Here is a 15,551-nt window from a genome sequence, read left to right as displayed (position 1 = left end):
GTTTGCCACGTTGTATTAATGAACAATTGTACGATTTATATGTTATTTGAATTAAACTGCCATTTTCAGAGTGTATTAATGTAAATTAATTTAGGATTGGAGATTTACAAAATATTAACAGTTGGGAACCAGCCAAATGGTCATGCTCTTCTTTTCTTATGATCTTCTTTTCCTGGTTGATAAGGAGGGTGTTTGCAACCAGGATTTGAAGCCATTCTTAATTTGTTTGTCAACAGGTAAGCAGTCTGAATAGCTGTGCTGGTTATCCAGGTACTGAGACATTTAATAAACTGAAATATTTATTGAAGTATACAGATCTGCTTGCTAAAAACAGTATGATGCTTATCTTTGAGGAAGTCTCAAGGTGTTTTTTTTGTTTGTTTGTTTTTAACAAATGCTAACTGCTCAGCTTTCTTCTATGACTTCAGTGGTGATAGTTGTTTTCTTGCTAACTGGTAATTGCAGTGTGGACTGTATTTTGATGAATAGTCACTATGTATGAAAAGTGCAGTGTAAGCACAATTGTGATGTTGGAGGATTTTTGAAATATTGCAGTCCTATGTCCTGGGAGAGCAATGCTATACTTTGGGGGGGGAAAATCGTGACAAATTTTACAGAAAGGTCAAAACTGGCATGCAGGAGAAAGGAATAGTAAGGATAATTAACGAGAAACCATCTTCCAGTGAGAAGCCTTAAGATATGCAATTGCACCTGGTAGAAGAGGTCTTGCTAACCTTACCAATTCTCTAGTTGGGTGCTGTTTCTCATTGCTGTCCTCCACCCTCTTTTATACAGATGCTTTTAGCTCCTGACAGAATAGCACCACCAGTTGTGCTGCTATATTTAGAGTTGTGTCAGAATTTCCATTATAAAGACCCTGTTTTTCAAAGCACAAGCCACAATTCATCTTGAAAACCGCTTTTAGTTATGAAGGCAAGCAAACTCTGCTTGAGCACAAACATCTTTGTGATTTCAAAATGTTAAAAGCATTTCTTTATCAAACAATGCGATTGTTGTAGAAAATTGCATTAGAGGTGCCAGCAGATTGCACATATTTAGTATAAGGAACAATTATTTGTATAAGTATTTTAGTTGCCTGTCTGTGATGGCATAGTGAGATTATTTGCAATTAGCATATTATGATTCTGACAACATGCAGAAATCAGAGCTATTGAACTCATTATTTGAAATGATGGTGTCATAGCTGCCTCTCTCACCATTTTCAAATGCTGCGGCAATGTGACAGTGCCTCTACTTAGCACAATAAACAGTGGGAGGCATGTGGAACAAAATAAGTGGGCAAGTTGGTTTTTACAAATTGCTTAAAAAGCTCTTACATAGCTGAAGATGAGATTGGTGTGGTTTTGAGGTTGCTTAGCTTTGCCTAGAATAGGGGTCTCAAACTCAAATCATCATGAGATTTTGTTCAGCAGCCCAAGGGCCATAATATTGAAGCCTTTTTAGACCTCGGTACAGTAAGTAAAAAACAAAGGAAAAGGGGGAAAAAACATAAACCAGACACGTCAAACTCACAATGTCACGTGACGTCATGCAACGTATCGGGAGTGTTTTGCCATTGCCAGCAATGGGGTGGGCGCGGCGTGACACATCCGGCCTGGCAGTTCGACACCCCTGCCATAAACTCTACAATATCCTAAGCCACCCCATTAGTTTAAATGTTGTCTCTTGACAGATACTCAAATTTAGAAACCAATTTAAAGGTACTGAACAATGCAGGCTTCCTGACTAGTTACATGAACTGAATGAATGAAAATTCATGCAGATGAAATTAGAAATATAAAATGAGGAACATTAGCAACCTACCATAAGCCTTTCTACTTTTGCTACGCTTTTCTACTTTTGAATTTCCATTATTCTATTGTTCAGCATCAATTTTAAGGAAGGGTAGAGGGGTCCTTTATTTCTGAGGGACTTAATTTTTTTCCCTGAGGAAATACATAATAGATGGTCCTCAGTTAATGACTACTAGTTCAGCCACTGTTCAAAGGACATTGAATGAATGGCTCTTACAACTGCTCCTTGGAGTTCCGGCTGTGGTTGTTCTGTACCAGCCTGCTACCGGCCTTGCAGAAAGGCAACCCCTGTACAAACAGTAGAGACTGGAAAACAACTGAGGCTGGAAGGCGTCTGCCAAGTTTAATTCACAAGCAAAACAACAGAACAAGAAACAAAATACCAGAACTTTGATCCTCAAACGGAGCGGTTGCTTTCAGCAACCAGCCCTTCCCCAAACACTCCCTTTATTAGAGTTCAGGGCGTGGCCTCCCTGTGCCTCCTTCCGAGGAGTCCCACAGCCTTTCTCTGCTTGTTCCTGCTTGACTGCCTCCTGCGTCAGGCATCCTTGAACAGGGCCAGCTGTGGGTCATCATCATCCGCACTGTCGGGCTCACGCAGCTGAGAAGAGGGCCCTGGCTGGGGGCTCTGCGAAGCCTCCAAGCCATCATCAGCAAGTTCGTCTTCAACACCCTCCTCCTCCCCCTCGTCTGAGTCATCCGAGACATCCGAGCCGGCTGCCGGACCCACAGGCTGGCCCTGAATCACAACACTGGTAGCATCCTCGTAGTCAGATGATTGTGATCCAGGCATTCAGTGTCCAGCTTGTGAATACAATGTCACAGTATCCTATGCTCACACAACAGGCATTTGCAAGCTTCTTTTCTGGCTTTTGACAAGCAAAGTCAATGGAGAAGCTGGCGGGTGGTTTGCAGATGGCGGCCTCCTTTCTTGTGATTCACTTAATTCCAACTCTTCTACTGCAGGAATTACCATCTCCAAGCGGTGTTGACATCAGTTAACAATGGCCATTCTGGTCTCAATTGACATCATAAGCGGAGGGCTATTTGTACTTTATTTCCAAATAATAACTTTTGCCTCTGTTGACATCCCAATAATTTTTAGCTGCTTTTCTGGAAAAATGGTCGTTCTGGAATAATATCAGTGGGAATCTTAATAGAACGAGGATTGAACTGCATTCCATGGATGAAACATATTTTCTCCGGAGTCTAGACACATCTGTATTTCCAAGGGTGCAGTTTATCAAAGAATGCCGGGATTGAAGCATAGTAGTTTGCAATCTGAGAACATGGATGGAGCTTAAGTGTGCATGGAAAAACAGCAATTAAAGAAAATCATTGAAAAACTTATACTTTTAACATTAAAACAGGGAAAGAAAACCAATTGCTTTACACATTATGAACACTGATACATGGGGAAACATTTAGACGTATCTGTGTATGAAAGAGAAATCTAGTTTTTCTTATACTCTGTATTTCCCTAAACAAAATTTGACAGCTGGTTCTTGTGAACTAAATATTAATGCTCCTATCACTTAGATGGCTGCATAAAATCCACGTAAATTTGAGCCCTATACCTAGAGCAGGGGTCCCCAACCACCTGTTCTAGTACCAGTCCGTGGCCTGTTAGGAATCGAACTGCACAGCTGGAGGTGAGTGGTGGACGAGTGAGCGAAGCTTCATCTGTATTTGTAGCCACTCCCTAGCACTATCAACAATGCTTCAGCTCCATCAGGATTAGATTCTCATAGGAGCGTGAACCCTACTGCAAACTGCACATGTGAGGGATCTAGATTGCGCACTCCCCCCACCCCCCGTTGTGGAAAAATGGTCTTTCACAAAACTGGTCCCTGGTGCCAAAAAGATTGGGGACCGCTGCCCTAGAGGCTTAAGGATAGCTTTTTTAAATATATCTAATTGAGAAGATTGAAGGTGAGATGGATGAAGCGGAACGTGTAGACCTTACACTAACGGTTCTCAGCCTTTTCTTCATCACAAACGGGGGGGGGGGAGAAATAACTTTTGTGGCCACTGACCATGGCTACGGATTATCAAGACCTAACTCAAGATTTAAATCAACATTTATTCAAACCTTCATGGACCCCCTGTGACAACATCGCCCTCCCCCGGGGTCTGCGGACCATAGGTTGAGAACCACTGCCTTACACAATCACAAAGTCTGATCAACTACAGTAGGAAATGAAATGTATTGATTAATGCAGAAAAACAAACAAGAATTGTCATCACAAAAATAAAAGGAAAAGAGTACCTCTAACTTAACACACTTGCTTTGGCTGGTACAGTAGCTAGGCTATACTACAAAAATTCATGGCTTAGTTTTGTATCAGAAATTAAAAATCTCAACTTCCTTATAGCAAATTCATTAGAGACCACAAGGTATGTAGCTTCTGAAGATGCTTGATATGCTTGAGTAGAAAGTATTATTTGCTTTAATTGATTTGAAATATATACTGTAGCAGATCATTTTGGGGCTTACAGTAGTCCAGAGTTGGGAATTAGTAGCACTCTGGAAGTTACTAATTTCAACTCTTCTCGGTTCCAGTCAGTGTGATCAAAGGAAAGGGATATTAAAAGTCTGGAGATAGTGGTCTCAGTTTGTGTGTCAAACTTTGAATGGGAAAAATGATGCTCATGGAATTATTTAACTTGGAGACAATATAAAGTTTGAAGTATTTACCAACCTAAAAATTTAGTATGGTTTTAGCTTTAGACAGGTGGTGTAGATCAGGGCTTTTCAACCAGTGGTATGGGTACCACCTGTGGTACCTTGGCACCTGGCAGGTGGTACGCGACCACCCTAGAGAAGTGGTAGTGGGGGAGGGGAATGAGCTGAACCGGTGGTAGCACCGCACAAGCCTGAGGGAGAGATGGCTGGAGCTGCAGGGCTGTCAGGGCTCAGCAGAAGCGCCAGGCTCTGCACCAGGCTCCAGTTGGAGCTCGGCACTGATCCTGGTACTTTTGCTGAGCCCAGAAGAAGCACCAATCAGCTGGAATATTGCAGCATCTCCAGGGTCTTGTGATTTACATTTAGATGCTTGGCAACTGATTCATATTTATGACGGTCACAGTGTCCCAGGGTCATGTGAAGTGACCAAAACCCGCTGAAACCACCCAGCGGGGTGGGGAATAAAAACCAAACACCCCTCACCCCACTCCCGCTGCCAATCCTCAACAGAAATGCTTACAACAATGAAAACTTCAGACAGGAGGAAGAACGTCGCCGGGCAGGCAGGCAGGCGTCTTGCTCGGGTGTGGCTTGGGGGGCACTTTTTTCAGTGCCATTGTAACTTCAAACAGTCACTAAGCGAACTGTTGTAAGTCAAGGACTACCTGTACTTCACTTTTTCCCTTTTTTTTTTTTGGTCATCAAGTTTTTGTCACCTTGCTAGGCGACTGGTGGTACTCGGATGTTGCCATATCCTAAAAGTGGTACAACGGGTGAAAAAGTTGAAAAGCCCTGGTGTAGATAGGATTAGAGTTAAGGCAGGAATTCAAACTTAAGCTTGATTTAATGTTTCTAGCCACCTGATTCTTGGAATTGATGATTGGGGTCCAATCATCTTTTGACTTTTTAGAAGCACATCCTTGAGCCACATCACAAATTGCTTTTCCAGCTTTCCTTAGCATTAGGTATTAGGAAATCACAGGTATAAGGCCTTTTTGCAGCTCAGTATTTGTTCCAATTCTTGGAATCTAGCCTGTATATTGATTTAGTTTAAGGTATTGTTAAAATTTATTTTACATTGCCCACAGTGAAAATAATGAAGTATTGTGCCCTTAAAGACTAATGAAATAATAAAGTTTCAGAGACAGTTCTCTTTGATAGATGCAGAAGTATTTCTGAGAGAAAGATGAGTGAATGCATGTTCTCTCTCTCCCTCTCTCTCTCTCTCTCTCTCTCTCTCTCTCTCTCTCTCTCTCTCTCTCTCTCTCTCTTACTTTCACACACATGCACTTGGGGTTGTGGTGGAGGAATAATAGTGTGAATGTAACAGACAGTGATGATTACCTTCTTGACAAAATATTTTATAAAACAGTTGTTAAATGTGAGACATAGATATTCTTGCATTGATGTACTGATGAATATTTAGTATAATAAGAAACCTATCTGTTTAAATCTGGCAGTAGATAATTATTTTTGACTCACAGGTATGGGCCTATGACAATTGACAACATAACATGGCTATTCTTGTAAGTTTATCAGTAGACAAGCTTGTCTTTATATAAACGCTGGTTCCAGGGTAGTCTACTGTTGTAGGATATCCTGTAACAGAATTTTAAATATTTGTTAGAGTGTTCCTCTACCCCCCTCTTGTACCATACAGAATTTAAGATGGGGTCATTTCATCTTTCTCATGCTCCATCTTTCCCAAGACTGAGATGTCATCTACTGCTTGTTTTATATGCAACTCACTCATGCATTCCTTTACTAAGAGTGTCCCTATAAAATTGTCACACAAGTTTGAAAATGAAGATGAAATCCAAATGTAAAACTTTTCACTTAGGTGGTTATTCTTAACGTATTATTTATTCATTGAGTTTATATCCTGCCTTTCCTCCAGAATTTTGAGGAAGTGTTCTCGATTTTTTTTCATCTATAACAGTAACTCTCAAAATAGGCTGGGTTGAGAAATAGTATCTTATATAGTACTAAGGCCACTTAATAGGTTTCTGTGGCTGAGAATGTATTTGAACCTGGGTGTCTCCAGCTCTAGCCAAGCATCTGAACAATTAATCCATACTGGGTCTTTCTCTTCACATAGTGCCCTTACTTGGAAGTTAGCTACCAGTTTGAAACCAGGTCACTGAATCTGCCTGGAAGCTTTTATGGTAAAGCTGTTATATATTCAGCTAACAATAGCCAAGCAAACTGTACTAGCAAAAAGACGTAGCTTAAGGGAAAAGAAGAATCTAACAACAGCAAGATTAAATAAGGTTGTATCTGACTTGTTTCACTTGGCATATCGAAATTAAGTGAGACATCTATCAATAGAGGTACCCCACCCCCTTAATTGTAGGGGTTCATTCCAATGTAACATCTCTGTGAAATCATCAACTGCTTTTTGAACCTGCAGACAGGCTGAAAATACCCTGGCCAAAATTCTGAGGCAAACGTGCTCTATGGGCAGAGGAAAACAACTTTGTGCGCATCCTTTTCCAGATGTGGGAATGTTGATTTTATTCTTTGAAACCCTAAACACATTGCATTTCTATCTGTAGCTACTCATCTCAGTTTGAACCTGCCAAGTTATTAAGACAGTTGGGGCAAGTTTTACTTATGCAGGGACGAATATAATTTTTTTAATCTGTTTTTAACTTTTTGTATCTTTGTTTTTAAATCACCCTGTAAACTGCCCTGAGTCCTTCGGGAAAGGGCGGTATATAAATGTAATAAAATAAATAAATAAATAAATAAGTTCTTTTTTGGTGACACTGTCATACACAGAATTCTTCCTATGCTCCTTACCAATTTTAGAACCTATGAATCCTTGCACCGAACTCCTTTGCTTTTAAAAAGGATAATTAAGATGCATTGTTTAAACCCATACAATGCAGATCATTATATTTTTGTTTGTTTAATCATGTGGTTGATCTCTTTCCCAAAACAAATTTTGCAGCAAATGACAGGCTCCTCCAGAACTGGAACATGAGATTGGAAGCAGGCGTGGCTGGGAAGGCCTTGGCATAGTTTTGAGTTGTGCATCAGTTGTGTCTGTCCTTGGAGTGGGAGGTCCTGTTCACCGTCACTTCCTTGTTGTCCCCTGTCTGGACTACACAAGAACATTCAGAAGCTTCAAATAGTGCAGAATGCAGTGGCATGGGTAGTTAATTTTGCCAGTTATTTGGTGTACATATCACCACTACTTTGTGAGCCTTGATTACAGATGTGCTTCCAGATGCAACTCAAGATGCTGATTGTTACCTTTAAAGTCCTTGATGGCTTGGGGCTGGAATTATTTAAGGGACTTTCTCTTCCTGGTTATCTGTGTTTGTTCCATCCAGGAACAAATTGCAGGATGGCAGTGCTGTAAGTCCGGCTGATTAAGGAAGGCCCAGAAGACAAGCCATTTCTCCCGTAGCAGCCGCGCATTCTCCCTCCAGAGACCGGGTTGACTTCAACCCTGCTGGCTTTTCATAAGACCCCAAAGACCTGCCTCTCTGCTCAGCCTTGGAGCTCTGAGTGTGTCAAGGGACCCGTCTCCTGGCTATGTGGATGATAGTTTGTTTCTCTTGGCTGCTGTGTATTTTAATTTTTGTGTATGTATCTGTGGGTTTTTTTTCTCGTTCACTAGCCCAAATATTGTTAAGATGGTTGCTGTATAAATTGATTAAAAATAAACTAACAAAAGATAGATGATTTTTTTTCCAGTTTCTCGGTCTGAAAACGAGCTCCGTTGCTGACTGGGTATTTTAATAATGATACTATATTTCCCTCGCTAAAAAATGGGCCACTGCTTTTAGGAAGCAGCAGTTTAATGAACGTGCTGTATGCTGATGGTAGGCTAATAGTGTTAGTGAGGATTGGAACGCGAGTGCCTACATTGAGGAAATAGAACATGATGCAGTAGTAGCACTATTTGAAAGCAAGAGAGTGTGCAGAATACTTTCCATGGCTGTCTGTGTGAGAGGTTGGGGGAGGGGGGATTTTCAGTACCAAGGATATCAGTCAAGATCTGTCTTAAAGTGAAAAACTTCAGTTGGCTTGAAAACATTCACGGATTAATAGGTTGTTCAGGAAATTTTCATGAGCCAATTAGAAGCTGCAGTCATTGGTGGAAGTGGGTATGTTACTCTTACCTTTCTTGTGAAACAGCTTCACTGAAATGAGAAGGAGGGCATTTTCCTATTCTGAAAGAAAAGGAGAAGCCAGGAACAAGACTGGGATTTGTTGAGATAACCAAAATGCTTGGGGACATGTGTGGTTCGTGTTGTTTATAAAGAACTTGCTATTCCAAGAACTATTTAGCCTCTTCGGTAAAATAGACAGGATAGCAAAGGAATTGCTATCACCTAGAAAATGTATTTGTTGCCCTAAAGTACTACCAGAAGCCTTCCTCAATCTGGTGGCATTCAAATGTCCTAAACCAGTGATGGCGAACCTTTTAGAGACCGAGTGCCCAAACTACAACTCAAAACGCTCTTATGTATCGTCGGGTGCTGGGTAGGCGTGGCCCATTGGGTGGGCATGGCCCATTGGGTGGGCGTAGCTGCGGTGGTAACGGCAGAGTGGGTGGGACTAAAAAGTTCAGTCAATTCCAACTTTGCGAGATCTTTTTTTTCCCTCGAGAAGTTGAAATTGATTGATTGATTGAACCTTTTTTTTTAAAGCGAAAAGGTTTTGTAAAACCCAGCTGAAGGCCTAGGACTGGGGCGACGGTGTGTGTGTCCACAGAGAGGGCTCTGCGTGCCACCTGTGGCACGCGTGCCACAGGTTCCCCACCACGGTCCTAAACTGTTAACTCCTAGGACCTTTTTTTGCCAGTATAGGTAATTTTTGAGCCCCAGGCTCAGCAGCGGAACCAAATCTTTAGAACCTTACAGAAAGCCAGTAGCAAGTCTAATCTCTGGGGGAATCATGTTGCAGAGGAGGGGTGGGGAACTTCAACTCCCAGAATTCCTGAGCCGGCCACTTCAAGTCATAAAGAGGCCATGGTTCCCCGCCTCTGTTGCAAAGGGTGGGCGGTACAAAAGAAAAGACTCTCCTCCAAGGATCTGCCAGATGATACTTCCTGTTGGATGGGACCCAGAGCATGCCTGCCCTACTGGATCTCACTGAATAGGTACACATAACTGGGGAGAGACACTCCCTCAGGTAATCCAGTCCCTTGTCAAGAAAGACTCTATACAGGCTTCTACCAACACCTTGAATTGAACCAAGAAGCCTACTGGCAACCAGTATAGCTTGTGGAGTAGAGGAGGTCACAGGCACCAGATGAAAGGTGTCGGTAACTGCTCATATTACTTCACTGCAGCTGTTTTCTTTTTTTCTTTATCACTATACTGTCAACTAATTCAGGGCTTTTCAACTTTTTCACCCATTGTACCACTTTTAGGATATGGCAGCATCCGAGTACCACCAGTCGCCCAGCAAGGTGTCAAACACTTGATGACCCAAAAAAAAAAAAAAAAAGGAAAAAAGTGATGAAGTACAGGTAGTCCTTGACTTACAGCAGTTCACTTAGTGACTGTTCGAAGTTACAAAGGCACTGAAAAAGTGCCCCCCAAGCCACAGCCGAGCAAGACACCTGCCTGCCCGCCCGGCGACGCTCTTCCTCCTGTCCGAGGTTTTCTATTGTTTTGAGCATTTCTGTTGAGGATTGGCAGCGGGGGGTGGGGAGGGGAGGGGTGTTTGGTTTTTATTCCCCCCCCCCCCCCGCTGGGTGGTTTCAGCAGGTTTTGGTCACTTCACGTGACCCTGACTTCTTCCCCCTTGCCGGAGCAGGGGTGGGGGCGGCTTCTGCGTGATGCATCTGGCCCGTGGGCCAGCAGTTTGTCATCTTAAGCTACCCCTCAAGCTATCTCAGCAGAAGAAGGAGCCCAAGAAACAGGCTGAGCACGCAGCCATGTGCTTGGGGAATGGTTAGAAACTTGCGCTTATGCCTGAGCAACGAGCCTGTGTGGATTTGCCCGTAATCTGACATATCTAGAGAGAAAGTTCAGAAAGATAGTTTTATGTGGCAGGTTGCAAGGATTATGGTTAAGATATTGGAGGTGAATACTTCAGTGCTTTGTATAAATGTAAAGCACTGAGTTTTGGATAGTATGTTTAGGTTGTATGATCCTTTTGTACCCCTGGACTTTTAGATTGGGCCCGCACATCATGCTAAGTCACACTACAGGTAGTTGTTGCTGAACAACAGTAATTGGGCTGGGTTTTCTGTCACTAAGCAAGTGCAGCCATACAAGAGGGGGAGAGGTTACTACAATGCCATACAAACATGGCCAAATAAGCAAGCGTGCAATACAGAATGTAGGCTGGAGGCTGGTGCTGTGGGCCGCTAGATCCCTGGGAAAAAAATGGAGAAAGCAACTTACTAGAGAGATTTGGAACCTTCCCTGTTGACTTCCCCATTGACTTTGCTTGTTGGAAGCCAGCAGAGAAGGTCAAAAGTGACAATCATGTGCCCACAATATGCTGCAACTGTAGTAAGTGTTAGTTGGTTGCCAAGCATCCAGATCGCAATCATGTGACCTTGCGAATGTTGTGATGGCTGGAACTTCCAAGACCAGTTGTGGGTCCTAGTTGTAAGTACCCCTTGTTCAGCACTCTTGCAACTTCAAATCATCACTGAACAAATGGTCGTTAACTGAGGACTACCTATATGATTGTTGGTTTTGGCTTAATGTGTTATATGCCAAGCTGTTGCAGTTGTGAGTCCTGATTTATGACTTGGATGAATTCAGTTAAGCTTTATTTAGGAACCTCTAGTTAAACACTGTGGCTTAAAACTAAGAACAGCTTAAATTAATTTGGGTTGGTATGTCACCTTCCATTCTAAATGAAGCCAGTATCTTATGCAGAATAATTAATAATGATATCCTATAAGCAACAATGTATTGCTATCCCAGTAACATTTTTCTGGTTGAGTAATTTAAAATCACCCAGAAATTAGCTGCCTGGCAACATACAAGCGCAGATATTAAAATGACTTCCATGCCTTCCCACTGTTTCCATTACCTTGCTAAATTTAGATCAAGTAAAGCTTAGGAGCTGAGATCCCCTGGCATTTTAACAGAGAAGTCAAGAAAAATAATATTGTATCTAGTCTCCATAATCATTGGAGAAAAAAGTAGCCACTACTAGTTTCTTCTCAGTTACCCAATTTACTTAATTAAGGCACATAATTCATTAAGTACTCAATGCAACATTCATATTGATTTAGTATATATAACAAGTGTAACTATCGCCTCCTTAAAGAAATCTTGCTTGTCTTCTGGATTTTGCTCTTTAGTTCCTGCCTCTCACATTATCCACATTGGCTGGGAATTTTAGTTCAACATCATTTAGAGGACTACAGAATTGATATTAAAGAGAAATACCTCTAAGCACATAAATCAAATGAGGGACTATTCATTTTAATAAGATTAAAGTTGCCTGACAAATTTCAAAAGGATTTTTAATTATCTATTAGCATCTAATTGAAGATTTTCTAAAGGTTTTGGCATATTTATTTGCATATATTTAAAATTTGGGGGGGTATATAAAGCCCCAGATATTTAATATAATCAATAGAAATCATGAAATCCATTTCTTTATATAACCCTATTGATGTATTACAGTCTATATTTTATACACTGGTAATATAATATCCTTAATATCTAAAGATCAGCGCAAACCCTCTTGAAGGCATCAGTTTACCTCTCATTACTTAGGCACCAAAACCTTACTTTGGGAGTTCTCGAACTCTGATTCTTATTGGAAGACTTTTTGCCTAAAACATTTAGAATGTTACTCAAGCTATTGAATTATTAAGAGTCTAAAGTTCTACAGAATGTTTGCAGTGATAGTTTTTGAAATTTATGTACTCCTGCTGCTTTTGCTATTTGAAGTAGGAAGACTGTTAGATTAATTCTTGATCTGCTAAGCAGTGGATGGAATGGCTGGGGCAAAAATGTTGGGCATGTTGTAATGCTGGTAATTTCTTGTAGATATGTACTGCTTTCTTTTGAACGATCAAAATATTAATGGGTGGCAGGTTGGTAAACTCTGGGACAGCCTGATACGGAGAACCAGTTTTGAAGATAGGGAGAAGCCTGACTTAGATAAAACAATGGTAAGATTTAAGATGGAAAATTCATAGCTATAAGTGCTGAATGTTTGAGCTTAGAATTACAGTCATATGCTGGTTGTTAAGCAGGCACCAGACACTTCTGATTTTACAACCTTTCTCCAGTGGTCACTATTTACTTTCTTGCTTATTTCCTTATTAATTAATTGTTCAATTTCCATAGCTGCCTAACTCAACCAAGTGACACTGGATTGCTATAGGAATTGAATAAAATAGAAATTGAATAAACCAAGTGAACCACTGCGATCATTAAGCGGATGCCATGGTCCGTAAGTGACCACAGCAATTGTTAAGCGAATCCATTGTCTGCAGTGGGTGTTTTTTTGTGTGTGCTGGAAATTGGAAGTAAATGCCAGTTTCCAGAAAAAAAACCCCTGTAGATTATGGTTACATGACCTCAGGATGCTGCAAATAGCCATGAATGAGAGTTAGTTGCTGAGTGCTGAAAATGCAGTTACATAACTATGGCAGTTGGGGGGGGGCATCAGAATGTCAAATCTAGGTTGTAAGTAGCCTGGGAGATCTCACATAACTTCGAGCAACTGCTTAACGACCTGCCGTAAGTCAAGGTCTAACTGTGTTCTTTATCATGCATTGCTGTGATCTGTAATGTATCTCAGCATCATCTTTGTCTTATTGAGGTATAAAGTGGGTCTGCTTAAACAAACAGCACCCAAATAGGAACCCATAGATTGTCTTTATCAAACTATTTGAACAGTCACTTTATTCGTTAGGAAAGTCTGAGTTTTAGACACAATAAGTGGTGGCATGTTCTGTAGCAGTAATTACTTCAATCAGACGTTCCCTGAACCTGTTGATCATGCATGTCTATTGCATGGAAATTTAGTATATTCCTCTTATGAAGTTGCTTCAGCTCGTTGTTAGTTTTGAGCCATCTAGCTTGCTGCTCACTTCAAGTCAATTGGATTAAAATTAGGGCCTTGAGTCAGCCATTCTATAGCATGAAATTTATGTTTTGTTTTTACCCATTTTGTCATAGATTTACTTGTGTGCTTAGGATCATCATCATACTGCATGACTCACAATCTTTTCAGCTTCAGATTACAGATGGGCACCCTGACATTCTCCTGTAAGATTTGTTGGTGCAATTCAAAATCTATTTTTCCCTCACTGATGGTGAGCTGACTCACCTCAGAACAGACCTGAATCATGATACTTCCTCCACTATGCTTAATGGCTTAATGAAATTCTTTTAATGGAATGCATTGTTTAAATTTCTCCAAATGAAGCATGTCTCATTAATGACAAAATGTTCCATCTTCGTCTGAACTTTCCACAGAATATTATTCCAACCACCTGCGGGATCATCTAGGTCAGGAGTCTTCAAACTTGGCCCTTTTATGACTTGTGGACTTCAACACCCAGAATTCCTCAGTCAGGCATGCTGGCTGAGGAATTCTAGGAGTTGAAGTCCACAAGTCATAAAAGGGCCAAGATTGAAGACTCCTGGTCTAGGTTATCTTTCCAAACTTGAGACAGATGATAATATACTTTTTGGAGAGCAGAGATTTTTCCTTTGCTATCCTCCTATGCACATCTATCTTATTGTGTGCTTTCCTTATGGTGAATTCAAGAACACCATGAATCTAACCAACATAAGAGTGGCCTAAGATGCTTTAGCAATCTCTGTTTTTTGTTGGGAAAAATAACAATAGCATTCATTTTCTCCATTTGGGCACCATCAGCCTGACCATAAATTGATACAAAGGCAAAGCCTTTGCTAGTGGTATGTGGTTCTTTCCAGCTTCTTCAGCATTAAAAGCTCTTTTTCTGAAGTTCACAGAGATATTTTTTGATCCTGGCATAATTCATTTCCATAAATTTGTATTTGGGAACACCAGGGTCTGATGGCAACAACCAGTATGTATATGTGTGTGTTTTTAAGCAATGAAGGGCCTGATTATGGTCTCAACTGATTGGAGGATGTCAATATTATGACTCAGTTTATTCCCATAAGAGAGCTAGTTAATTCTTTCTTTCTTTCTTTCTCTTTCTTTCTTTCTTTCTTTCTTTCTTTCTTTCTTTCTTGCTTGCTTGCTTTCTTTCTTTCTTTCTTTCTTTCTTTCTTTCTTTCTTTCTTTCTTTCTTTCTTTCTTTCTTTCTTTCTTTCTTTCTTTCTTTCTTTCTTTCTTTCTTTCTCTTTCTCTCTCTCTCCCTTTCTTGCTTTCTCATTGAATGTTGCTTTTATGTACTCACTGAAGACATAGCACAGTATAGTGTTTTGGTTGTTTAGTTACTCAGAATTTTTAATCTGTATTAGATAGAGCTCTTATATTGTAGATCATGAAGCTGCAATATTAATGGTAGTTTTAAAGGGTTCCCACACTTTTCTCTCAAACTATTATCGTGAAGAAGCCTTGTTTTACTTTTTTTAATATAAAAAAACTGGGTTTCTTTAAACTTTTTTTTACTGTTAATCATGTTCATGTAGTCATTCCTGTGGCATACAGTGTTCCCAGGTTGAATGCTTAATTTAAAGCTTTTTCTGTAATATGAATCCTTTCGGATGCTTGTCTACTAATCAGTTGAAGCATTTGCTGTCACAGAGTAAGATAGATGGATTTCCTAGAAAGTTTTTTCTCAGTGTTGAAGCAAGCAGCCTAATATTCTGTTTTTCTACATTACCTCTTAGGACTGCTTTGATACAAAGTAAGTCCAGGTTGGTGCTAGGGTTTACAGTGAGTAAGTACAGTATAGATTTCTTCAATATCACTTACTTTGAACTAATATGATCTCTGAATTCTTATTAGAGGAGTATTTTGGGCAACGATAAATTGCTCTGGAATTTTCTGTAGATTTTTTTATCAGAGATGTTAAGATGGCTTTGGAATTTGCATTTGCCACTTACCTTCTTCTTTTGACTATTCCACTATCTATTCAAAGAGAAGAGGCGTAGGAAAATCCT

General features: G+C 40.5%; 1 protein-coding gene across 14 annotated transcripts in view; it reads left to right on the top strand.

The window, feature by feature from the left end:
* Nucleotides 1-15,551, top strand: part of R3HDM2 (R3H domain containing 2) — a 183,738-nt gene that overhangs the window by 21,037 nt on the left and 147,150 nt on the right. For 3 of the 14 annotated variants that reach the window (XM_081318281.1, XM_081318291.1, XM_081318290.1), the window contains exon 1: nt 9,399-10,120. The exons of 4 other annotated variants lie outside the window; for them this stretch is intronic. The gene's annotated coding sequence lies outside the window, so the exon portion shown is untranslated. Of the gene's footprint in view, nt 1-9,396; nt 10,121-15,551 lie in introns of those variants that run through there. 7 more of the 14 variants (XM_081318284.1, XM_081318285.1, XM_081318289.1 and 4 more) reach the window with 6 other exon arrangements.

This window comes from Vipera berus, assembly GCF_964194415.1.
Source record: "Vipera berus genome assembly, chromosome: 2".
Taxonomy (NCBI): Eukaryota; Metazoa; Chordata; class Lepidosauria; order Squamata; family Viperidae; genus Vipera; species Vipera berus.
Note: the sequence above shows the minus strand (reverse complement) of the source record. Positions and strands in the feature narration are given on the sequence as shown.